The 27,787-nt window shown below is 40.3% G+C and overlaps 1 pseudogene; it reads left to right on the forward strand.

The window, feature by feature from the left end:
- The first annotated feature begins 61 nt into the window (after positions 1-61).
- Positions 62-27,459, forward strand: LOC130040138 (E3 ubiquitin-protein ligase TRIM38-like; annotated as a pseudogene).
- Positions 27,460-27,787: the final 328 nt, after the last annotated feature.

Genomic DNA, 27,787 nt, shown 5'->3' on the forward strand with positions numbered 1-27,787 from the left:
AAAATTCTTGTTACTTCATCTCTGCCCCTTGATCCAATACTGCAGCATTTCTGGAAAAGTCATGGCCACAGATACAGTTACCAAGAGATTGAGGGAGGAAGCTACCTGCCACATCTGCCTGGAGCTGATGACTGAGCCTGTGAGCATCGACTGTGGGCACAGCTACTGCCGCTTGTGCATATTGGGCCTTACTGAGAACTGAAGCTCTGAAACATCATCTCCAGGAACATTTTCTTGTCCCCAGTGTCAGAAACCTTTTAAAATTGACAGTCTCCGACCCAACAAGCACCTCCAAAATATCATTGAAACCATCCAGGAAACAGAGCGTGAAAGATTTTGTGAGAAACATGGAGAGCAGCTCTGCCTGTTCTGTGAAGATGATGGTCAGCTCATCTGCTGGCGCTGTGAGCGGTCACCCAAGCACAAAGGACATGCCCCTGCTAATTTTGAAGATGTATGTCAAGGCTACAGGGTGAGTGTGTGAATCAGAAAACCTTCTGAAAACCTTGTCTTGTGTTTCTCTGAAACCTGTTTTACTTATTTATTTGACAGAAATTATTTTCATTGCAGTATAAGCTTCATATGTGCTCATTTTTCTCACAGTGAAAGTGAGTTATCACAGCAACCTCATTAAAAAGTGCTGAACTCCAAATGCCTCCATCCACTGATCAAATCCACCCTCTCTCTCCTCAAGGCTTCCCCCTTTGGTCATAATCCAAGTGCTTTCCCTTACTCAGTTTCTTTGTATTGAGTTTATGAGTTGCTTCATAAACTGGGATCCATATATCTCTTTCTGAACTATTTTGTCTATAATTACAACTCCACTGCATCCAAGTTGTCACAAATGGGAATATTTTATCTTTCAACTTTTCAGTTTTATAGCTGAGTAGGATCCTATTGTGTTGATATATCATATTTTCGCTATATACCATTCGATCTTTGGGCACTTGTATTTTTTTTATCCTAAGTATTTTAAATAGCAATGTCATGAACTCTATCCTTTCAGTTAGTGTGTCTCTATCCTTTCAGTTAGGATTTTGTATTCTTTGGATAGATACATAGAATCAATTCTAGATTATATTGTGAGCATAGACCTCAGGTGGCAAAATGAGCATTTCAGACCCTTCATAATTATTTTCATAAGGACCAGACAAGTCTTTGCTCCTACAAAAAATGTATGAGTGCTTCATGTTGCACAGAAATCACCAATATTGTTGTTTTTGATGTATGTGGTATAAACGGTTCTCATAGTACTGAATGGTTTCTCATTATAGCTCTGATTTGCATTTTTCAGTCATGTAATAAGTGATAATGAGAATTTATCTGTGCCTGTTGACATCTATAGGAGTAATGTGCATTTTGGAACCAGAGAGATATCCAATAGTGTATTATCTTAATTACCCTAGTTTTCTCTTATTGTGTTAGGTGGTGAATATACGTTTTCTATCTTGTATTTCTTAGAATCGCTTTGTCTATTCACAGTCTTTTGTGATTCCTACAAATTTCAGTTGTTATTTTCTATGTTTGGAAAATGTAATTGGAATTGTAATAGAGATTGCATAGAATCTTTCAATTACCTTGAGCAAGATGGCCAGATTATCAATGTTACTTTTTCTTATAGATATATAGACACCGCTTTGCATTTTTTGTGGTTTTCTTCTCATTTCTTAGATCAATGCATTAATTGACCTTATACAGGTCTTTAAACTCATTTGTTATGTTTGTTCCATGTTTTCATATTTGAGTTTTGGGAAACACCTGGTGATGCTCAGGGGTTATCCTGGCTCTATATTCAAGAATTACTCCTGGAAGTTCTCAGGGGATCTTAAGGAATGTCAGGGATCAAAATCAGGTCAGCCATGCACAAGGCAAGCACCCTACCAAATGTAATTCCTCCAACCCCTAAAGAATTCTTTCAAAGCTTGTTGCAAAACTGGCTTCAATACTATAAATTCCCTAAGCTCTTTCTTGTCCATGAAGCTCTGTATGGTTCCTTCTAATCGGAATGTTAATCCAGATGGATAGAGTACTCTTGGGGAAGTTTTCGTTTCATTGAGTTTTTGTACTACATCTCTCCATTTTCCTCTGTCTCATAGAGTCTCATTTGAACAATCAGTTGTACATATTATGGGCTTCCCTATATATGGAAATTCCTTTTTTGATCTTTCTGATTTCAACATTCTGTCTATATCTTTGCATTTTATCATGTTGAGTATACTGTGCCTTGTAGTTGTCCTAGTTGAGTCTATGTTCACTGGGAATCTTCAGGCCTTTGGATCTCAGTGCCTGTATTCCTCAATTTGGAAACTTTTGTCGATAATTTAACTATTTTTTTCTTCATGAAATTTGCTTTTCTATTCTTCAGGGACTCTGGTGATTCTTACATTTTTCTTCTTAAGCTCATGGTATGGTTTCCTAGCATGCTGTTCAGTTCGTTTCAGACTCTTTTCAACCTTCTATTTTTTACTAGCAGTTTTCTCCTCTTCATCTTGGAGCTATGTTATCTTTTACTGAGCTGCAGTTATTCTGCTGTTCACAGCATATATATATATATATATATATATATATATATATAAAATTTACCATACTCCTTATTTCTGCCATTTATGATTATAGTACTTTTCTCATTTCAAATTGTGCTTTGCTGACTACCTGTGCCATCATTTCTTTGAGCTCATTAAACATCTTCATCATGGTGTCACTAAAGTCACTAAGGATTTCCTGAGCTGGTTGGTATTGTTTGTGCCTTCAGTGATATTGTTTTCACTCAGTGAATTTTGTGGGTGTGGAGGCTACTGGGACCTAGGCAGAAGGGAGGTTCTGCCTCCCTTTCCAGAGTAGATCCAGGGATATCAGCAAGAGACTGATCCTATCTGGAATGGTGGTAATGCCAGCAATGCCAGCATAAGTTTGGGAGTGGTCTCTAGTAATATTTTATTCTGTTTTTACTGAATATTATTTTCATAAAAGTGTGTTGAACCTTATCATTTGATTTCTTCCTATCTTTCTAAATATAAGAAAGATATCTTTCTAATGATATCTAAAGATATCATTCTTATCTTTTTGTTGCTGTTATAGTATGTTTTTTTAACTTTCATATATTGAATACTATTTGGAATCTACAATCAGACCGACTAGTCATGATGTATGATCATAACTGTTATCCTACATCTAGCTTCCCAGAGATTATACAATAACTGAGTACCCAAATGAATTTGTTTTGCTGAGGTATTTTTGAGGATTTTTAGGTGTATGTTAAATTGGTCTATAATATCTTTAGATTTTACTCTTGTCTGCTTTGGGTATTAAAGTAGAGTTGCACTAAAAAATGATACATAAAAGCTTATCATTTTCTTGACTATATTGGTGAATTTTAGAAAATGTAGGGTATCTTGAATCTTTTATAGATTTAGTGAAAATCATGCAACATTCTTTGGAATGAGATGATGAAATTTGTGTTTCTATTTTGATTTGCAACAAAAATGTTCAGAGCTTACTCCTGACTCTATGTTCAGACATCATGCCTGTCTTTGCTAATGGACCATATGCAGAGTCACACAGTAACACTCAAGCTAGTACTACATACCAAGATCACTCCGGAAAATTTAGGGTAGAGTGTCACCCTCCTTGGAAAACAGTGAGGGGGCTGGAATAATCATATAGCTCATAGGGCCCTTGCCTTGCTCGTGGCCAGCCTGTGTTCAATCCCTTGGCATCCCATATAGTCCCCTGAAGCATAATCAGAAGTGATATCTGAGTGAAGAACCAGGAATAACCCCTGAGCATTGCCAGATATGATTCCCAAATCCAAACACTTTTCCCCTCCAAACAATTGAAATCTGTCTAGTGTCCTTTGATTATGGAAAAGTCCTTAAAGTATGGAGAAAATATAGGGATTCCTATATTACAAGGGCACAGATATGAAAGGTTCCTTGGCACCATGACCCAGTCTAGGGTTTGTGTGGAGGGACAGATAGGTGAAGACTCAAAAGTAGAATTTAAGTCATAAAACTTGATCATAGTTGAGAGTATTAATCATACCACAGAGGAGGACTGGGGACTGGGAACTGAATGTTTTTTTATTGGTTAACTAAGGAAAAATGAGAAGACCATTGTGCCTCAAAATAAATTAGAGCCACCAATTTCTAAAATTCATATTATTCCTGCAAGTATAAGGTAAGAACATAGTTATATAAAGACTTAAAAGGGTTGTTGACTCTTTAAAATGAGTTCCGTGTATGAAGTCCAGTGAGGGGTTTAGATTAACATATACATAAAGGTATGTGTGAAAGCTGCCATGAACTGTGGAATAATAGAGTGGGTATTGTCCTGCTGCCTCATTCCTTAATCCTATATGGAATTGAGGAATATGTTGTCTCCTTGAGCAAGCTACTCAATCCCATATGAAGAATTAATTTCTACAACACATAAATGATGTTAAACATTTCACTAGTTCTTCAGATATGCAATATTATGGGACTGGGGCAATATTACAAAGGATAAGGCATTTGCCTTGCATGCAGCTGAACTGGGTTCAGTCCCTGGCATCCTATATGGTCTCCTGAGCACCTCCAGGAGTAATTCCTGAGTGCAGAGTCATTGCCTGAACATTGCCAGGTGGAACTCCAAAAGCAACCTCCCCTACAAAAAAAACCAGCAAATACTCAATGTTATTCTAAGTGTCTGAAAGGCTATAATTTCTGTTATACGTTTCGGAAGAGTTATCCAACTGAAAAACCTTCTAACATTCAATTTCCCCCCACAGGAACAACTCCAGAAAACGGTGACAAAACTGAAAGGCACAGAAGTCAAATATATGCAGCTGAAGCAGGATACAACACAGAACATACGTAGTTGGGAGGTAAGATTTCAAGGCTGGAGCAATAGCACAGTGGGTAGGGCACTTGCCTTGCAAGAGGTGGACCTGGGTTTGATTCCTCTATCCCAGAGAGCCCGGCAAGCCACTAAGAGTATCCCACCTGCATGGCAGCGCCTGGTAAGCTACCCATGATGTATTCGACATGCCAGAAACAGTAACAACAAGTCTCACAATGGAGACATTACTGGTGCCCGCTCGAACAAATCGATGAACAACAGGAGGACAGTGCTACAGTGCTATATTGTTATAAAACTATATTCCATCATCTTGTCTAGTACTACATAATGCTTGGTGAAAGCACTATGAAGTTTATCCTCAATAAATGGCCCAGATGTTGAAAGTAATGAAGAAAACATCATTTCCCTTTACTCCTTTAGTTATATGCATCTATTATAATATTGCTGCAAATACTTCAACCTTTTGGTAGCAATTTTTTAGGATTCCCAATATCTCAGTTGGAGAAGTATTAGTACTACAGCTTACCTTAAAAGATCCTTGACTGGGATTCAAATTCTCAAACTTTGAAAGTACCTTCCTGTTTTGAAGCCTCAACAGCACCATTTGGTACATTTATTACAGTGCAGCATCTGACGCTCAAGTTTTTCAGCTTCTGAGACCAACCAGTTTTGGACAAATAGCAAGAGATTCTTTCTGATGAGATGCCTTGAGCTCAACTTAATGAGACTGCTAATGTGGAGAACTAGAACTACCATAAGAACATACAAAAGACAGCTACAGAATATGGGTCTCCAATTCAGTGATTAACCAGACTCCCTATGAATGGAAACAGGTATATTGATATAGCACAATTAGTATGAAGTATTATAACACAGGCCAGTGGCTATTTCGCCTCTTTAATGATGTCTCAAACCTCAGTCCTGATTCTTTATGTGCAATCTCAAATATGATCCCTTAAAAGATAGCCTTTTGCTTTCATTTCTGAGACCTTGAATAGTGGGAAGATCTTCATTAAAAAAAAAGAGAGAGAGAAGAAAAAAAATCTCTTCATGAAAATAGGGTTGAGGATACACATGCCTTCCACTTCAAGATAAAAAGTTACCGTCTTTTAATTTCATGGACATTGGAGCAGTCTCAAATGAGAAAGCTCTAATAGAAATTAAAATTCTAATCATCACTCCTACCAAATAAAATCTGTTTCCTATAGATAGATCATTTCATTTTAGTCATTATCACGCATCAGGATGATTAACTGAAACTTGGGTCAGTATTTCTAGTATTTATGATCAGAAACTGTCAACTTGTCCTCTCCCTGGTGAGACTCATGAATTTGCAGGGTGGTCACCTTTACTCCAGGTGTGATGTCTCAATAATAGATTTCAGCAAGTTTCAAGAAGAAACTTCAGAAGTTTATTGAACCAAAATTTTAACTGAAACACAGGAACACATGCTTATATAAAAACAAAAGCTCATATTTATTTTATAACTCATTTTATTTATGTTGGCCAAGCTCTATTTGCACCTTTCTTGTACTCCTTACACCAGCTTCTTAGTGAACATAAAGGAGTTTAGACAGATCACTATATATGATTGTGACGACCTCTCCTACCTTTGAATTTCTGCCTCCTGAGCATAACTAAAGTGTAGGAAACATGGAACATTCTTCAGGCTATGTCACACTAACTTAGGAACCGTGTGTGTGTGTGTGTGTGTGTGTGTGTGTGTAAGCACAACATAAAAGCCACCATTCTCATCCTTTTGAGTGGACAGCTTTGTGGCAGTTAAGTTTGTACATACTCATGTACAATCCTTGCCTCCACCCACCTGTAAAACTCATTCATCATCCAAACTCAAACTCTCTTCCTACTGAACAAATTCCTTATTTCTTCTACCACTGATTTTTGGTATTCTCTGTCTCTATGAATATGACTTATATTAGTAGAGTTCTATAATACCGTCCTTCTGTTTCCGACTTACTTTACTTTTCTAACTGCTTTGCTGATTAATCCATGTTGCACTGTAGCACTGTAGCACTGTCTTCCCGTTGTTCATCGATTTACTCGAGCTGGTCCAGTAACATCTCCATTGTGAGACTTGTTGTTACTGTGTTTGTCATATCAAATACGTCACGGGGAGCTTGCCAGGCTTTGCCGGGCAGGTGAGATACTCTCGGTAGCTTGCCGGGCTCTCTGAGAAGGGTGGAGGAATCAAACTTGGGTCTGCCAGGTTGGGCGTGCTCAAGGCAAATGCCGTACCACTGTGCTATTGCTCCAAATATTCATCTCTTATTGTGTAACTCATATTGTTTATAGATCTATCCATTAATGAACATTTTATCTGTATTCACTTTCTGACACTATTCTTCCTTATAGGAGAAAATAAGGCGTGAGAAAAAAAGAATCCATTCTGAATTTATGAATCTTCACATATTCCTGGACCAGGAGGAGGAGTTTTATATGTGTAGACTAGATAAAGAAAAAGAGCAGCAGCTAAGCAAAATGCAGGACAATGTAGCCCATCTGGAAAACAAACTACAGGAACTCAAGAACTGCATCCTGGAACTGGACAAAAAATGTCAGGGCTCAGCACAGAGTTTGCTGTAGGTGAGTCTGAAGAGGAGACAGAGGAGACAGAGGAGATGTATTATTTCCATGCTGGTAAGAGAAGTATGGTGAGCAATACAGAAGATGAGAAAGGCCTACTTCCTCAGTTCAGATTCCTTCTTCCTTTAACTCATTATGTTCAGCATGACACCCTGTAGTTCTAGCTGAGATGCATGAACTGTTGGGTTTCATCTTTTCTTATAGTTGAGTAGTATCTTATTGTATGTATATAACAATTTCTTTAACCACTGAGGTGTTCTTGGATATTTGGAATAATTCGAGATCTTGGCCATTGTTTATAACACTATAATAAACACAGGAAAGCAAGTATCCTTAAAAATTAATGTAGTTGTGCTCTTTGGAATGTTTCTGAGAACTAGAAACTGGATTATATGGAATCTCAATTCTTATTTTTAATGGTCTTCTCTGAAATTATGAATCTATGACCCCTTTCAATTTTAAAGCAAGTTAGCATGGTGTGTATCACAAAAGACACCATTGTTTCTCTCATGTTTTTTTTCCATTTTACGTTTTCATTATCTACTGTTTCCAAATAGGGTATTTTCCCCTTTTAAAGAAGACCATTTTTTTGTACCTAATACATTTAATAGTCATGACCTTCTTTATCTTTTATTTAATTTTCTTTAAAACTTTGTTTCACTCCTTCAAATTTAAATGATAGATTAGTTAAATAGAGTATTTTTACTGGGATATTTGTTCAATCCAATTTTTTTTTGTTTTGTCAAACCATTCTTTACTAGCCTATAGAATTTTATTTGAATTTTATGGCAGTTCCTTTGTATATAAGTTTCTTTTTTATTTTGGTGCCCTCAAGATTCTATTTCTGCCTTTGTCTTTTGTCATTTCAATTGCAGTATTCTTAGAATTATCTTGACTGGTTTAAATTAGTTTAGAACTCTTGAAGTATCTTGCAAATGGATATGGGAATCAGTCCTCAGAATGGGAAAGTTCTAAGCTATAATTTCTTTTCTTATCTTTTTTTTTCTTAGTGAAACAATAGTGTTTTCATTGAAACCTATTAAAGAGATGTGAGAGGGGAGTAAGAGGACAAATGTGTCAAGAGAGATGAAGGCAGCAAAGAACTATAGAGACTAGCAAGTGAGGTGTGTGTTCAAGAAAGAATGATGAGCAAGCACCAGTTACGCTTTCTTGAACCACTTAGTTGTTTCCCATTCTCACTTTCTTTTCCCTCAAGGACTCCTTTTCAGTTTTTGTATTTTGTTTTTGGGCCACACCTGAGAGTGCTCAGGGCTTGATTCTGGCTCTGCACTCCAGGATCACTCCTGGAAGTCTGGGGGACCAGAAGGGGTTCCAGGGATCCAACCCAGGTAGGTGGTGTGCAAGGCCTGCCCACTGTACTATAGCTCCAGCCCCATCAAGGACTCCTTTAATTGGATTGTTGTTTCTGTTAAAATGATCCCATAATGTTCTGATATTCCTTTCATAATTTATATGTTTACCTGTTCTTCTTTATTCCCCTTCTACTTTATTATGGTTTCCTGTATCTTGTTTTCTTATTTGATTTTGTTCAGCATCCGTCATGCAGCTGCTGGAACCTTCCAATGAACTTTAAGTTCACTTACTTCAGTTCAATTCCCTCACTATCTAATACTTTATCAAGCTTTGTTAGAGACCTTTTATATTGTTTTTCTTAATTCATTGAACCTTATAGTTGTCATTTTGAGGTTCTTAACTCAGAGTAAATGTAGACATAAGCTCTCGGTTGCTTGGAAATGTTCTGGATTTTCATCTTCACCCATTAATTTGGATGGGTTCCCCCTCTATTTTGTGTCTCCTGGGATGCTAGGGTTAGGGGTGAGGGTCTGGTTTTGTGCAGGCTAGAATAGAAAATTTAAGATTCACTTATGTCCACAATTTCCACAGAGAACTAGCCACTTCCAAGACTTTGCTGCAGTGAACAGCACTGTCTCTTGGCCTTCACAATTCTAGTCCCTCACCCTGACCCCTTTGACTCAGTCCTTAACTTTAGCCACTTGTGCATGTCTGAATCAGCCTTCCTTATTTCTTACATCAAATATGTTCCAAGTATGACTGACACCCTGCATCAGATGCACTATGGGTGTCTGTATGTGTGTGTGGGGGGGGTGGTGGTGAAGGGGAATATAGTCTTTTCAGTCATCTCAACAGGCAGCTGAGCTGTCTGTACATCACTCAACCCAGAATGTTGGTGAATAGTCCATCTCCTTGGGGCTGCAGCTGTATTCCCTACTTCAGATGTTGATCTGAGACCCTGACACGTCCAGATCTATCCTTCCTCTCCGCCTTGTGAAGAAATTGATTCATAAGCACGTGGGTGAATTTTCTGTCCACCGTTTTGTTCCGCTGACCCTAACTGGTAGTCAGTTTCACCCTATTCCATTCTTGGGCCACATCTCTAAACTCATTACTGGTCTGAAGTTGCTCATATAAAAAGTCACCAAGAGCCATTTGCTGTTTCCTGCTACTCATTTCCACTGTGTACTACACATGGAATCTTTTGGTCGCTTCTGTGTTTTGTTATATTTTGCATTCTCTATGATTCTTTCAGACACAGAAACCTCCTCCTCCATCTTGGTTCCACTGCTGCCTGAAGGTTTTTCTAGTTCCATAACAGAATTGGAGGTGATACCATAGTTTGCGATTATAGTATGACTGCTCCACTATCATGTAGTGCCTGCTATCAACACCTCAGTTACAGACACTTTACATCAACTCAGAACTCAGCTTCTCTATGATAAGCAGTGTCCAATATGGATTCACTCTAAGAAAATCATATCATTGAAAGCAAGTGGTATCCTGGGAATCCTTCTGACTCCTTTCCCAATAGCCATAGGTTGATGTGTTTTGAAACAACAAAGTTGCCCACAGACCTCAGTAAAAAGGACAGCAGATGAGCTGTTTATAGGCAGTGATGTGCATCCCCAAGGAACTCAGCTGGGAATCATCCTATTAGAAATCCATCGATGTCTATGAGTATGAGGGCCAGTGGTGTGGCTCAACAGTAATGTAGTTACATTCAACACATAAAACCTTGGTTCTATTCCCAGTTTTGGGGAGAACAAAGATGATTGTCAGTTCCCTTACCTTACTTCCCTGGAAGGAGTATTTATAGAGAACTACCCCGCATGCCATGCTCCACGAAGTTCAGATGCTCCTGCACTCATCTCTGGTCTTTGTTTCTCTACAGGATATAAAGGACACCTTGAAAAGGTGAGTGCCCAGGAAACAGTGTGGTCAGGAGAGTCGCATGGGCATATAAAAACATGGATGGAAAGAACAACTGTAGAAATTTCTGGTTTCTGCTTTCTAGGAACTCGGATGTCAATATGGAAATTCCAAACTATGTTTCTTTGGATGTCCATACTGTGTGCAATGTCTCTGACTTTTACTTTAGTGTGAAAAAATGCTAAAGCACTATCAAGGTATGTTGATTTAAGAATCCCTGTTAATATTTTATTTACTGTCAGTGTAATGAGAGAAAGGTAGGTCATTGTTATGGAATGTAGTGCAAATGATGTAAGGATCTTGTCGCAGTAACACATTTTACTAATCCCAAAACTGAGGTTTCTCTTTCTATAGTCCTCTTTAATCATTGTTTTCTACGTTTCTGTAATCTCATAAAAACCGATAAGTTATATAGAAAGAGAAAGTTTAAAAAAAATGACTATTAAATCAAACCTAATCTCAGGACCAGAGGAAAAGTTCAATGTGCTGAGAGCATTCTTCGTGCTCAGAATGTCCAGGTAGCCCAACATTGAAGCTCCCCTTCATGGCATTGTAGTGACTTGTTCTGGTCAGCTGGTTCATTTGGGCTGGAGTGACCAGGGCCCCTGCACCTGCTTGGGAGTCTCTCCCCCAAAATTCTGTCTTCGCACTTGTGTGCACTTTTCATGTATATAATTTTATTGTTGTTCAATTTTACAGATGTTCATATTATGATTTAAAAACTCTTCTATTTCTGAATATTTAAAAGATTTTTAATTACTCTCTCAAGGTTTAGTTTTTTTTTAAATCATACCAATATTTTATCAATTATGTATCATCCAAAACATATTATCAACAAATTGTTTCTGGTTCTTTGTGCACACAGAGGAGTCTTAAATATATTTTAATAACCTTGTGATTCAAATCTACAAATATATTTTATAGTTTTACACCTTCTTGATAAGAGGACTCTAATCATGAGTATACTTTCTACTAGATCTGGGTTATAGTTTCTTCATAATAGGCACCACAAATTGACATTGCTACTTTAATTAGATGTTATCTTTCTATTATATTACAAGTTCTGTGAAGGTTTCATTTCTAAGCACATTATTTTAGGTCAAAGAAAGCAATGTATGTGCAAAAGACTTGCTTAAATTTTTTAAAAATTGTATTTATTTATTTTAAGTTGGGGGATCACTCTGTGACCATACCTTTGACTTATCCCTGGCTTTATGCTCAATGATCACTTCTGGTAGTACTCAGTGTTCCATATATAGTACCAGGAATTAAACCTGGTTCAACTCAGTTTGAGGCAAGTGCTTTACCCACTATTGCATCTCTCAGTCAATATTTAAGCTTTTTAACTTTCTTCAGATTGACACTTTGGATTTTCTCAATTGTTTAGGTAATATCAACTGAAAATCAACTCATTTCTGAGTCAGGATCATGATAAGGACAAGTTATAGGGATTTTAATTAAGGAATAATTTATAAAGATAGCACAGCGGGTAGGGCGTTCGCCTTACAAGCGGCCAACATGGCGACCCGAGTTCGATTCCTCCGCCCCTCTCGGAGAGCCCGGCAAGCTACCGAGAGTATTCGATATGCCAGACACAGTAACAACAAAGTCTCCAATGGAGACGTTACTGGGCCCGCTCGAGCAAATCGACGATCAACGGGAGGGCCTTTACCTTTACCTTTTACCTATTTTAAATTTATTATTGATTTAAATTGGGGGGAATTTCTGGAGTTTAGTTTTTATCATCTTTATGTGTGTATGTGTCACCCCTTCCATAATTAATTTTTAAAAATATCTCTAAAAATCCAACTATGAATAATTTTGTAACCATGGTGTTTTAATAAAATAAAAATTTGAAAGAAAAATTAAAAATACAGTAAGATGTCTCTTATATGTGGGATGTAAAGCAATACAGCAAAAGAACAAAAATGGTCAAAGTAAATGAAATTGGGGGTTTTGATTATAGAGCTGAGTTTACAGTGGGTTGGGGGCCGCTGTGAGGGGGTCCTTGGGACATTGCTGATGTCAGTTGGGTCATTATTTTCACAGGCTGTGTGTGGGGAATTAAAGAGAGAAGATGTGGAGCTGGGTCTGTTGAAAAATGGTGGAGGTCGGGCATGGAAACTCTCTGCTAATACATTTTAAATTCACATGAAATAGATAAATCCTATAAATGCACAATTTAGTAACTATGAGGAGAGAAAAATTAAGAAATTTTTCATGAAAACTCTAAATTGGCCTATAAAATATGAAAAATGTGTTTTATACTAAAAAGGGAATGTAAACTATATAAAGGTCTCAGATGGGTTTCAAAAAAGAAGAAATAGATTTCAAGAGGAGAATTAGGCTGAAATGGGGTTTATTGGTAAGAGAGCTCCTCTCTGGTGGATCTTAAAGGCCTCTAGAGAATCTAATCAGGGTAGTCAGGCCAGTCTCTGTGTTAGGGAGCGTTTATATTGATGTAAAGGAAGTTGGGCCAGGGTTGGTTAGCTAGCACCAAGGTCAAGAAGGTAGTCTTTTGTTATGAGTTCCAGGGATTCGGAGAACTGAAATCCCTGTGGCTGCAGCAGAACTGTGTGCATGCCTCAGAGTGTCTTTTCTGGGCCAACCCAACAGCTTTTTGACAGAACACATAAAGTACTTAAGTATCTATGCTAACAAATTAAAAATTGTAGTAAGAATTTCTGTAGAAGCAAAATCACCTGTATAGACATAGATATTCAATGTAAATGAAATATTAAGTTATTATTAAATACTATAGAAATCTTTGGAAGGATCCAGGAGGCATACCCGGTAATCCTCAGGGGTTATTTTTGGCTCTTAACTCAGGAATCACTCCTGGTAGTGCTTGAAGCACCATATGGGATGCCAGGATGAAACTCTTGTCAGCTGAGAATGCTCCTTTCACTCTTGCTTTTTTTTTTTTTTTTTGCTTTTTGGTCAACTGTTTCATAGGCTATTGCCTGTCAATGAAGTTGTATATTATTCCTTCAAATCTGAATGATAATCTAGCTATATAGAATGTTCTTGATGAGGCATTCAGTTTACTATGTCACTAATCTCTTCTGGCTCCTAGAGTTTCATTTAATAGATCCGATGTGAATCTATGGCTTTCCTTTGTATGCAAGTTCCTATTTTGCTGCTTTCAATACTCTACCTTTCTCTTTGGTTTTTATCAATATGATTATAATGTATCTTTCAAATTTTCCATTTGTGCCTATTTTCTCTGGGATCCTTCTAGTCTCTTGGATCTTGGTACCTGCACTTTGCACTCTTCAACTCTGGGAAATTCTTTTTTTTTTCTTTTTGGGTCATGCCTGGTGATGCACAAGGGTTACTCCTGGCTTTGCACTCAGGAATTCCTCCTGGCGGTGCTCGGGGACCCTATGAGATGCTGGGAATCAAACCCTAGTTGGTCTTGTGCAAGGAAAACACCTTCCCAGCTGTACTATGGCTCCAGCCCTCTCTAAGAAGTTCTTATCTATGATTTCTTCAACTAGTGTTAGTATTTTTTCAAACGAATTTGCCTTCCTGTTATTTTAAAAAAAATTTCTGCTAATATATTAGCAGTGGAGTGATAGCACAGAGGTAGGGCATTTGCCTTGCATGCAGCCAGCCTGGCCGAGCCGGGTTTGATTCCTCCGCCCCTCTCAGAGAGCCTGGCAAGCTACCGAAAGTATTCAATATGCCAAACACAGTAACAAGAAGTCTCACGATGGAGACATTATTGGGCCCGCTTGAGCAAATCGATGAACAACGGAAGGACAGTGTTTAAAAAATATTTTATTTATTAATTTAAATTTATTCATTGAATCACTGTGAAAACAGTTACAAAGCTTTCATGATTGAGTCTAGATCATACAATAATCAAACACCCGTCCCTTCACCAATGCACATTTTCCACCAACAACAACCCCATCCCACCCCTACCCTTGCCTGTGTGGCAGATAATTTCCACATTACTCTCTACTTTGATTACATTCAATATTTTGACACCAGTTTCACCACTATTATTTGTAATTTCCCCTCAACACTCAGACCTGCTGAAGAGGCAGAATTAGACAATTTGTTTTCTATTGCTGGTTATGAATAACATATGATGTCTTATGATAGTCATATAGTTATATGATCTTGGAACTCTAAAATTTTAATAATTAGATCTAGAGAGATTTATACCAAGAGCTGCTAGGTTTTGAGATTCATTTGTGTGTCTCTGGGATCATGACCATTAGGAGCTTAATAAGCAATGATGAGGAGGGGGGCATTCGTGGGCATCATCTAGGGTCCCATTGGGAAGGAGGAGGAGGAAAAGGACCGGCTCCTTCCCTATCCCATATGGCCTGGCGTGTGTTGTCACTACCTGCCTGCACCTGAATTTTTCAATACAAGTTTTGGGAGGTGGCGGCCACCAGGCTTCCCGGGGAACAGGCAGAGGAACAGCACCTGCTCCCATCTGGGGTGGCCCAGTGAAGGTGACCTAATGCAAAATCCGGAGGCATTTCTGCCACGAGATGCTTGGTTCTGAGATTTTTTTGTGTGTTTCTGCCTTCCTGTTCTTTGGTAACTCTGATGATATTTTTTCCCTCTTAACTTCACCCTGTAGTATTTTGATGTGCTGAAAAGAGAAATCTGCTTCTGCATCAAAACAGGCTCTAGGAGGGTGCAGTGCAGCCAGTCGGTCAACCCATGCCCACAGGTTGCATCAGCAGCCTGGTGGTATCTTTAGGCTTCCTGATATCCCTAAATTGCTACTGTGTCTTGGTCCAACCCCAATAACTCGAACCAAGTTTCCTAAGAAATCAAATGGCCAAAAGTGAGGTATGTGGGAGCCATTCTAACAAACCACCTCCAGCTCAGCTATAAATGCTCACCTAGCTGCAGAGACCAATGAGTAAATCTAGAAAGAAATCAAAAGCTACAGTTAATCCCAGATGCAAAAGGTTGAATGTAGGGGTAAATTGGAGGGAGGCAGGCTAGCAGAGCCCCCCGCGGCCACTTACTCCCACAATCCCAAATTGCTGCATGACCCCAGCCAGATTCTATTGTCTCAGGACAAACATCACAGTGATGAAAATTTAGGTATGCAGGTTTTGTGACTGAAATCTCCAGGTTTTCTCTGGTTCAGGATGGAATACCTCCCCTCACTTTCCTATACTCCTGGAAGCACCAACAGTCACCCAACACAAACCAACTCCAGCATCATCATGTAAGTTCTTTTACCGGCCTTGCTTCAGATACCTGTAAATAAATCTTGAAAGAGATCAAAGGCCACATTTAACCTCAGACCTTTGCAAGGCTGAACAGACTAAGGTAAATCAAAGGGGAGCAGTTGAGACTGGTGCCCGTCCCAGCAGAACCCGTGGCAGCCACTTGCTTCCACAATCTGAAATTGCCACCATACCCCTGGCCAGACTCCACTGTCTCAGGATGGACTTCACCAAGATATAATCTGCTAAACATTTGGGTATGCGGGTTTTATGACTGAAATTTTCAGGTTACCTTGGGGTCAGGATGGGCTACCACACCTGCCACTTCCCTGTACTTCTGGAAGCCTCGACAGTCACATCCACAGCCCAAAGCTGCTAACAAGTTAAAAAAAGCTTCTCCAGCCTTACCATCCCAGTAAAAAATACTGAAAGCTCTGAACAAACACAATGAATTTTTAGCACCTGTATTGCAAACCATAATGCACAAAATGAGAGAGAGAGAGAGAGAGAGAGAGAGGAGGGAGAGATAAAGAGAGGGGGGAGTGCCTGCCATAGAGGCAGGCAGAGGGTGGGGTGTGAGATGTTTGGGGATGGGGGGAGGGAAATAGGGATAGGACACTGGTGGTGGGAAATGTACACTGGTGGAAGGATGGGAGTTGAATCATTGTATGACTGAAACCCAATCACAAACTGCTTTCTAATGGTCTGTCTCACGGATACTCAATAAAAAAAAATCTAAAAAAAAAATAGAGTAACAAGAAGCTCATGTTCGCTTCACTGCTTAATCAGTGGCTGAATAAATAGAAGTGCTCCTACATTAGAAAAGATAGCAGTGCTCCTATATTAAAAAAAAGTCCCAGGGTGTCATCAGGAGGTCAGTATCACCTGGAGGTGTTGGAGGAACAAGCAGAGGTTCAGGAGATTTAGAGATGACCTTCTGAGAAGATGCTGCAGGGGGTTAGGCCTCAGTTTACCTTTTCAGTCAAAAGTCTAACTCTTTCTTTGTTTAGATTTGCCGATAAAAGAGTGTGCCTGAGGGGACCAGTTCATAAAGAACTCTTTTTGGAACCCATTCTTTCTATAAGTTTCCTTGTTTAAGTTCTCTAATAAAACTTCCTTTGGAAAATGGAGACATTGATGAAGTAAAAGTGATAGAGGGAGTGAAGTTAGTGTTGAAATATTGAATGCCTGTGAAAAGTCATCATGAACAACTTTGTAAACCACAGTGTTTGAATGAAATGGGGAAATTTTTTCTAAACAAAACCTCTTCTTGGAGTTACAGAACTATTTCAGCAGGTTGGGCATTTGCCTTATACATGCCCAATCAAGGTTTGATCCCCAGAATCTCATTTGTTCCACTAAGCACTATCAGGAGTGATCGCCTGAACACAGCCAGGTATGGCACAAAAAAGCAATAAATAAATAAATAAATAAATAAATTTTAAAAATCTGGGAAGGGGCGGGGGGACCCAAAACCAACATGTGACCATGTGACCTTGCAGGCAAAATAGCTACTTGGAGGGCTTGAGTTCACGGTCTAGTGGCTTTTTCCCAATACTGCTCTTTTTCCAAATAATACTAAGTCTCTTAACTCATGGTGTCTCAATAATTTCTTTTAAGCTAAGATAGAAAATAAAGCCCTGGAGCTATTATCCAAAAAAATTAAACTCCTATAAAGAATAGATTTGAGAGGGTTTGGTGCCTCAGCAGGTCAACCTGTACCTGTGGAGCGAGTACATCAGCAGCCTGATGGTGCCTTCAGACTTCCAGATACCCTAAAATTGATGCTGTGCCTTTGACCAGACCCCAAAAAACTGGGGCCAAATTTAACAAGAAATTAAATGGCCAAAAGTTAGGTATGTGGGAGACACACCCACAAACCACATCTGGCTCAGCTGTATAAGCTCATGGATTGGTTTTATTTCAGGGATCCATAAATCTCAAAAGAGATCAAAAGGCACAGTTAGAGGGGCTGGAGCGAAAGCACAGCGGGTAGGGCTTTTGCCTTGCACACAGCCAACATGGCTGACCCTGGTTCGATTCCCAGCATCCCCTATGGTCCCCTGAGCACTGCCAGGAGTAACTCCTGAGTGCATGAGCCAGGAATAACCCCTGAGCATCGCCGGGTGTGACCCCCCCCCAAAAAAAAAGGCACAGTTAGAGCCTGTAGTGCAGAGGTAGGCGGGAACCCTTGACGGAAAGCTCCAGGCCCACTTGGATCAGGACTGGGCCTCCTCCCCCCAGGTCCCCAGTTTTCCAGTAGTTTGGCAGTCAAAACCACAAACTGCCTCCATAGCCATGTAATCTCATTAATGACTAAGACCCAGGGACTATAAACTAAAACTCCCAAAAGAGAGTGCCACAGTATGTCCTGACCCCATGCCACCTGTCTTCACCTGGGTGCCCCAGAGGGGGCAGATGAGAACCCTTTCCGCCCCAAGGGACTCAGCTCCAGCAGCCAAAAATCTCCACAACCCAACTGCTGCCACACTCAAGGCCACTCCCCATGCACTTGGGCCAAGCCTCATGCATGAGTGAAGTTCTACTGAATGCAGGTAATATGAAACTTTGTGACCTTGGACTCTGGGTTCAATGGGACCAGCAGCAGAGATCCTTTGCCCGCTTTCCCCAGTCTCTGGCGACCCAGGGATCACAGCCACAAGCCACCTCATGCCAGCGCCAGATAATCTGCCATCGGACACCGTGCAGATCACACGGCTGCTTCTCCCGAAAGGGAGCATAACATGAGACCCCCCCATAACCATGCCACCAGACTCTGCACCAGGCTGTTTCACATGGGGCACCCCAGACGGGGCGGGTGAGAGCCCTCCCCAACCCAAGGGAGCCAGCACCAGCAGCCAAAAACCTCCACAACCCAACTGCCATGCTCAAGACCGCTCCCCACACACTCAGGCCAAGCCTCACATATGAGTAAACATATTCCTGTACCGAGCAGCAGAGAAAGCAGCCACACGACACATCATAAAACACTCCTTACCCATTCTCCATAATTACCACACCACATTTGATTGTGTTCAGATAGTAGGGAACAAATCGTAGAAGGAACTATATATATGCATATATACATATTTTCACAATGCAGCCTGGCAAGCTACCCATGATGTATTCAATATGCCAAACACAGTAACAAATCTCAAAATGGAGACGTTACTGGGCCCACTCGAGCAAATTGATGAACAACAAGAGGACAGTGACAGTGACAGTGACATATTTTCACATATATAGACCAAAGCTCACACCATCCAAACATTAACAACATGTTAGTGGTATTCTATATAATGTCTTAATGGCTCCTACCAAAATAGAACAATCTTCACACCATTTCCTATATGAACACTTTTTTGTAAGCATATTCAGCAGTTCTTCATAACAATACAAAATATATTGTTTCGGTTTTGTTTTGGGACAGGGATTAGGGTTTAGGATGAAAACATCTCGAATTTGGTGGTGGGAAAGTGTAATGGTGGTGGGATTGGTGTTTAAATCACTGTATCACTGTCATCCTATTGTTCAGCGATTGCCTCGAGCAGGCCCCAGTAACATCTCCTTCATCCTTGCCCTGAGAAGTGCCACATTCGAAGCTCTGTCAGGGTCAGGAGAATGAGACCCATCACTGTTACTGGTTTTGGCATATTGAACACGCATGGGGAGTTTGCCAGACTCTGCCGAGTGGGCAGAATACTTTTGGTAGCCTGCCAGATTCTCCATGGTAAGAACTAGATAATAAGATGTCGTGTGGCTGCAAATGCAGCCATGCACTTCTGGGAGCAGGGTTTTATAGTCTCTGGGTCTTGGCTGTTGATGGGATTACATGGAACCGTGGGCAGTCGGTGGGTGTAATGCCGACATACTGGAATATGGGGGATCTGGGTGGAGGAGGCCCCAGTCCCAATCTGAGCAGGCTTGGAGATCTATGCCCTGGGTCCCCCACACTTAGGTTCCTCTGCCGGTTCCTTCACGCGTGAGGCTCATCCAAATGTGTGGAGAATGGTCTTAAGCATGACTGTGGCTGCAACCAGAGGTCTTCAGCTGCCAGGGCTCTGCTCGAGGTGGGGAGGGAAACTCAACCCACCCTCCTCCCAGGGGCCCTGGTGAGGTGAGGACAGCCAGGTGTGGAGGCAGGAGACTGCACTGTTCTCTTTTGGAAGCAGGGTTTTACAGTCTCTGGGTCTTGGTGTTGAAATATTGAATGCAATCGAAATATGTAAAATAAAAAAAATTAAAAAATAATTGGAGTTAATGCCCAATTCAATCAGCTTAAGCAATGGCTGAATAAATAGCATTTATTCCTACATCATAAAAAAATAAAAAATAAATTTGTAAAGTAGCAAGTTACAAAATCAGTATACAAATCCATGTTTTTCCTATATACAAATAATGAAAGAGAAGAGAGATATTTAAAAACAAACAATGCTGTTGACAACTATGCCTCAGAAAATCAAGTCCCTCAGAATCAGCTTAAATAAAGGGATGAAAGATTTATAATACAAAGAAAACTACAAAACTCTACTTAAAGAAATAAAATAGGACATGAGGAAATGGAAATCTATCCCTTGCTCATGGATTAGGGAGATTAACATCACCAAAATGGCAATACTACCCAAAGCATTATACAGATTCAGTGCAGTCCCTATTAGGATATCTATGGCATTTTCAAAGAAAACACTCATGAAATTGACATGATTGGATATTGACCCTAAGAGTTTTTGGCTTCATCAATGAATTGCCCCTTTTCCTCCCCCCAGAGAAGCTTACAATGCTCTTGTGAGCACCACTGATCCCGAGTTCATCTTTATTTATTTTATTTTTTGCTTTTTGGGTCACACCTAATGATGTTCAGAGGTTACTACTGGCTCTGCACTCAGAAGTTACTCCTGGCGGTGCTTGGGGAACTATATGGGATGCTGAGGATTGAACCCAGGTTGGCCGCAAGTCAAACACCCTACCAGCTGTATTATCACTCCGGCCCCCTGAGTTCATTTTAAACTTACCTTTGTGTTTTTTTTGGGGGGGGAATCACACCCAGAGATGCACAGGGGATACTCCTGGCTCTGCACTCAGGAATTACTTCTGGTGATGCTGGGGGGACCATATGGGATGCTGGAGATTGAACCTAGGTCAGCCGCATGCAGGACAAACACCCTACCTGCTGTGCTATCCCTCCAGCCCCCTACCTTTGTGTTTTATCTCTCATTGTCACAATTCCCCAAGTCAGTCTTGGTTACTTATAAGCCAAAACTTTCTGGTAACTTTGGACTTTGTATTTGTAGTGCATTACCTGCTTTTCTATTTCCCCTATAGTCTTTTCATATTTTACTATAGAGTAATGTTCTTGCTTAAAAACAGAAAGACCTTTAATGCTGTACTCCTAATATTTGGGAGTTGATTGACTCTGAAATATATCTATTTTTGACAGACTCCTGGGAATCTGTCATAATTACTTGAGTCAGGCTTTGGTTGTGAGAGTTTTTAACACCCCACAAAGGGAGATCCAACTGTGGGACTGAGATGGGACCCTGGATGAGTGGCATCGTTACCCTGGCATCAAAACGTGACAGTCTAAAAAGCATAGAAGCATGGTCTTGATGCAAGCCATTATGACGTAAGAGACAGATACCCCTTGGGGAAGGACAAGCTGAACCACCCGAGGATTTAGTCTGGGATTTATGGTAATAGACCTGCTTGCCCTCAGAGCTCAGAGACATAAGTTTTGAAATCTATATCTCTTACGGTGTTTATCCAAATTATTGCAAGTATTAATATGAAGTAAACCTAACTGTTAATATATACAACTAAAGGGAAAGAGAAAGGCAATATAGATTTCCCTCAGAGATCAAGTGTCTCCTTGATTTAATCCCAAGGGAATTGCCTCCTCCTAAATGCTTTACCTCTGTAAATGATCAATAACACCTACATACAGTCCTAGAGCTTAACCCCTTTCAGATGTTCTATAAGTATGCTAGCAGTTCTGCATTAAATGGGCATCATTTTTACCATCAGTCCATGATCCCTCGTCTCTGTCTCTGCTGGGGAGACTGTTCTCAAACACCAAATGCATGTATCACACACCCTCCCACTTGTCAAGTCACACATATGGGACAATTAACTCCATTTACAGCTAAAGAAATCCTTGGTAAAACAAGGAAGGAAGATCTCAACTTTTCCAATTTCAAACCGTACTAGAAATCAGTAATATTTAAAACCACATGGTATTAGAATAAAAGTAGGTCTTCAGATCAATGGGACTGAGTTGAATATCCTGACACAGTACTTCAAAATCTGATTATTTGATCTTTGATAAAGAAGCAAGAAATATGAAGTGGGGCAAAGAAAACTTCTTCAACAAGTGGTGCTGAGAAAACTTGGTAGCTACGTGAAAAAAAAAAGGTAGACCTCTTTCTAACACTATATACAAAACCCAAATCAAAATGGATTAAAGACTCAATATCAAACCTGAATCCATAAGATACATAGAGGAAAACATAGGCAGTGCTCTCAGTGACATTCAAGCTAAAGACATCTTCAAGGATGAAACACCACTGACCAAGAAAGTGGGAATGAAGATAAATCAATGAGATGACATTCAACTAAGAAACTTCTGCAACTCAAAGGAAAATATGACCAGGATACAAAGACAGCCCATGGAAAGGAAAAAAAATTATTTATCCAATACTAGTTTGATAAGGTAAAGGTAAAGGCCCTCCCGTTGTTCATCGATTTGCTCGAGCGGGCCCAGTAACGTCTCCATTTTGAGACTTGTTGTTACTGTGTTTGGCATTTCAAATACGCCACAATGAGCTTGCCAGGCTTTGCCCTGTGGGCGAAATACTCTCTATAGCTTTCTGGGCTTTCTGAGAAGGGCAGAGGAGTCGAACTTGGGTCACCCTGGTTAGCCTCATGCAAGGCAACCGCCCAACCCGCTGTGCTATCGCTCCAGCCCACCTAAGGAAACCACATCTATGAATATGTCTGAAAATACACCAAAGCTCCCCACAGGCCTTAGTCAAGAAGATAGCAGATGAGAGGTTGATGGGCAGTTGATGTGAGTCCAAGGGACTCAGGTGGGAATCATCCAATTAGAAATCCATCAATGTCTAAGATTTGGAGGCCAGTAGTGCACCTCAACAGTAATGAAGTTACACTGTACACGAGACCTTGATTCTATTCCCAGCCTTGGGGGGAAATAGGTGATGCTGGGATCACTTACCTTAGTTTCCTCGAAGGAGTGTTTATAGAGAACTGCCCGCAAACACCATTCTCCTTGAATGTCAGAAGTCCCTGCACTCACCTTTGGTCTTTATTTCTCTACAGGATATAAAGGAAACCTTGAGGAGGTGAGTGTCCACGCAAACAGTGTGGGCTGGGGAGGAAGGCATGCATAGGATCATGACAAGAACGAACCACTGCAGAAATTGACATTTCTTTGGAGGTGCATACTGTGTGCAATGTCTCTGAGCTTAAGCATGAGAAAAATGTTAAAGCGCTGTCAAGGTATGTTGATTTAAGAATCCCTTGTTCAGGGGCTGGAGCAATAGCACAGCGAGTAGGGCGTTTGCCTTGCACACAGCCGACCGGGTTCATTCCCAGCATCCCATATGGTCCCCTGAGCACAGTCAGGGGTGATTCCTGAGTGCAGAACCAGGAGTAACCCCTGGGCATCGCCAGGTGTGACCTAAAAAGCAAAAAAAAAAAAAAAAAAAAAAGAATCCCTTGTTCATATTTTATTTAAATCTCAGTGTAATGCAAGAAAGGTAGGTGATTATTATGGACTGGGGTGCAAGTGACGCAAAGACTTTGACCCAGTAACAAGTTTTACTAATCCCAAAGCTGAGCTTTCTCTTTCTATAATTCTCTTTAGTCATCTTTTTCTATGTTTCTGTAATCTCTTATAAAACCCAAAAGTTAAGGAAAGAGAATTTTTTTTAAATGCTTTGCTCTAAGATCAAACCTAATCTAAGGACCAGAGAGAAAGCTCAATGGGCTGAGTGTGTGCTTCGTGTTCAGAATGTCCAGGTAGTCCCATCACTAAAATGCCCCTTCATGGTACCCTAGGGACTTGTACTGATCAGCTGGACCAGTTGGCCTGGAACGACTGGGCACCCTACATCCACATGGGAGTCCCTTCTCCAAAATCCTGCATTAGAACTTTTATAAGCTTTTCATGTACATGATTTTTATTGCATTCAATTTTACAGATGTTCACATTATGCGGATTTTAAAACTCTTCTATTTCTGAATATTTAAAAGATTTTTAATTACTCTTTCAAGGATTTGTTAATAAACTTTGCATTAGCATCAACAAAATAAGTGTATTACAGATTTATTTAAAAATGTTAAAAATTATATTTATTTATTGAATTTTCGGGGGGGGGGGGTCACACCTGACTGTGCCTTTGACTTATCTCTGGCTTCATGCTCAATGATCACTCCTGGTGGTACTTAGGGAGACCATAAGGGAATTGAAGGTGGGTCAGCCCAAATCGAGGTAAGAACCTTAACCACCATTTTATCTTTTTGGCATGATTTACATTTCTTAATTTTCTTAAGATTTACACTTTGGATTTTCCCCATCGTTTAGGCAATATCAACTGAAACCCAACTCATTCTTGAGTCAGGCTCGTGATGAGGACAAGCTGTAGGGATTTTATTTTATTTTATTTTATTTTTTTTTGCTTTTTGGGTCACACCCGGCGATGCTCAGGGTTTACTCCTGGCTTATGCACTCAGGAATTACTCCTGGCGGTGCCCGGGAGACCATATGGGATGTTGGGAATGAACCCGGTCGGCTGCGTGCAAGGCAAACGCCCCACCCGCTGTGCTATTGCTCCAGTCACTAGGGATTTTAATTGAGGGATAATTTATAAAGATGAGAAGTAGGGTAGAGAACAAGGAGTAGTCCAGCACCCAAGGCAGGAATGGGTAGACAACCATCATTGGCCTGGGCCTCAAGTGGCAGATATAGGACGCTGTGAGGGTGTGACAGGGGAGAGGAATGCAGAGCCTGCCAGTCAGCATGGGAGGGCCATGTGTACTTCACACTGCTGTTCAGTTGCTTTGTGCCCCAGGGCTTTCTCCTCTGCTTCCCAGTAGTTGAAATAAGCAGAGAGAGATAGGGAAGAGGGCCTAGGTGATGTGTCCATAGCGGTCAGTTTTTCAGGGAGAGAGCCAGATGGGAAAAGTGGATAAAGGAACATCGAGAACATCCAGTACAGGAAATATTTCTGCATAGGAAATTTAAGTTAGTGGGAAATCAGTCCAACTCCTTGTATATAACACAGTGAGTGGCTGACACTTTCCAAGTGGTAACTAGAGAGATTAACATTTCTAGGGGCTAAGGTGATAATAAAGAAGTTAGGACACTTGCCTTGCACGTGGTCAACCCAGGTTTGATCCCTGGCATCCTATATGGTCCCCTGAGCATCGCCAATATTTCCTGAGTTTTCAGTCAGAAGTAACCTCTGAGTATCGCCAGCTGTTGGATTCCCACTCCCTAAAAAAAGCACAAGACATTCTACTGATACATTAATTTTGAAAATTGCATTGTACAGTCAGGATCACACTTAAGTTTGTCATGTATTTTTCTGTTATTTTCAACTGTGATCATGTAGTTTCATGTATGTTGATAGAAGGTTTATTATGTGTTACTAATTTCCATAAAATATTATTATCTATTATAAGAAATTAGAGTTTATATTTAAAATCCATGGGATTAGCATGTGATTGTGACCTGGGTAAAATTCTAGATCTTTAAACTCAATTTATGATATTGTCTATTTTCCTTCTGATACAGAAATTGTGGTTTTTAGTTTGAGATGTAATAGTCTTATTTCTTATTTCTGTCTCAATATTCTATTCTATTTTATGATTTTTCATAGAAGAAAATGGACTTTGGGTATGACGATCATGATCACGATGATCACGAACATCCTGTTATTTGCCGAGCAGGCCCCAGTAAAGTCTCCTTCATCCTAGCCCTGAGATTTTTTAAAAAGTGCCATATTCAAGGCTCTTTCAGAGTTAGGAGAATGAGACCCATCATTGTTACTGGTATTTGGCATATTGGGTCCGCCACGGGGAGTTTGCCAGACTCTGTCGTGCAGGCAGGTTACATTTGGTAGCCTGCCAGTTTGTCCAAAGTAGGAATGAGATAATAAGATGTCATGTGGCCGGCCGTGAATGCAGTTGCGTGCTTCCGGGAGCTGCATTTTATAGTCTCTGGGTCTTGGCTGATGATGAGATTACATGGCACCAGGGGGCCAGTTGGTGGGTGTGACCCCTGCCTACTGGAATATGGAGGATCTGGATGGATGATGCTCAGCCCCGATCCGAGCAGGGTTGGGTATGACAGAAACGCTATATATTCTGGTTAGTTATATAAATAGAGTTTTTATATGATGGATATAAAGACAATAATTATATTATTACTAGAAATTCTCAGATACTTCCATTCATCGACATTTTTAATAAATATTCATTAGTTCACTCAGTCTTCCCCAATATTCTTTGTGACATCTATAGAGTTTGCTATTTTTAGTAAACCGAGACTCAAATGACTCATAGATAAGAACAGAAATCGGGTTTGAATATAGGCTAGCTTTATTTTACAAAAGACTAAATATCCAAACATACCAAGAGGGATGGTTTAGATTTAGAATAGTAAATGCCTAAAACTCTGTTCTCAATAGCTTAATAAAGTGCAAAGCACCCTGTCCTGTGGTGCCCACCAGCCCACCAGGAATAATCCCTGAGCGCAGAACCAGGAGAAAACCCTAAATATTGCTGGGTGTGACTCCCAAAGAGAACAGAAACAAAGAAAAGCAATGTTTTTGGAATTGGAGAATAGTACAATGGGTAGGGTGCTTACCTTGTACACCACCGAATCCTCGGCATCCTGTACAGTACAAAGCCAGGAGTGATTCCTGAGCACAGAGACAGTAGTTAGCCCTGAGCACTGTCTGATGCAGTCTCCCCTGTACCCCCCAAAGCAAATTTAAAAAATTAAAAGTAAGGTTTTCATAGGTTTTTATCTTTTTATTTTCCAGTCAATGTGACTCTGGATACAGAGACTGCTCATTCAGAATTACATCTGTCTGATAATCGGAAAAGAGTGTCTGCTCATGAATTCTTGCAGATTTTTCAAACTTCTGGGACATATAATGTTGTACCCTTTGTCTTGGGCTGTGAACACTTCACTTCAGGAAGACATTACTTTGAAGTGGCTGTAAAGAATGGAAACTAGTGGAGTGTAGGAATTTGTCTGGAAAATGTGCCAACGGACATAGAGTCTGGATTCTGGGCCATCAGACGGTGCACAGAAGAGACGTACTTAGCCCTGACTTCTCCCCCGACTCCCCTTCATCTGAGAAACCAGCCTGAAGTAGTAGGAATTATGGTAGACTGTGATCCTGGCCTTGTGTCCTTTTATAACATGACAACTGGTTCCCACATCTACACCTTCCCAAGGGCCTCCTTCTCTTATGCTCTCAGACCTTATTTCCAGGTTCGTAGGTTTTCTTCTTTGTCTCTGATTTCCTCAGTTGAATAAGAAAAAAAGGAAAGTCTCGTTTTAGTTAAACCAGCATAGGAGGTAGTTGATCAATCCAGGTGGGAACAAGAAGTTGATCTTATTATTTCCTGGCTGCTTCCTCACCCTAGAATATTACCTAGAACATTTGTAATGTATAAAAACTGCATTCAAGTCATGTATGTTCAGACTGTAACATGAAAGAGAGTGAGTCTGCACTACCATGAAATAAAGCAAGATATTTTTATTGCATTGCATGTTTTGCATAGAGTGTCTCATCTCCTTCCCTCTGGGTGATTTCCATTAAGTACTTTCAGAAGTGATCCCTGACTGCAGCAAGGAGTAAACT

Source organism: Sorex fumeus, unplaced genomic scaffold (genome assembly GCF_029834395.1).
Source record: "Sorex fumeus unplaced genomic scaffold, SorFum_2.1 ptg000094l, whole genome shotgun sequence".
Classification (NCBI taxonomy): Eukaryota; Metazoa; Chordata; class Mammalia; order Eulipotyphla; family Soricidae; genus Sorex; species Sorex fumeus.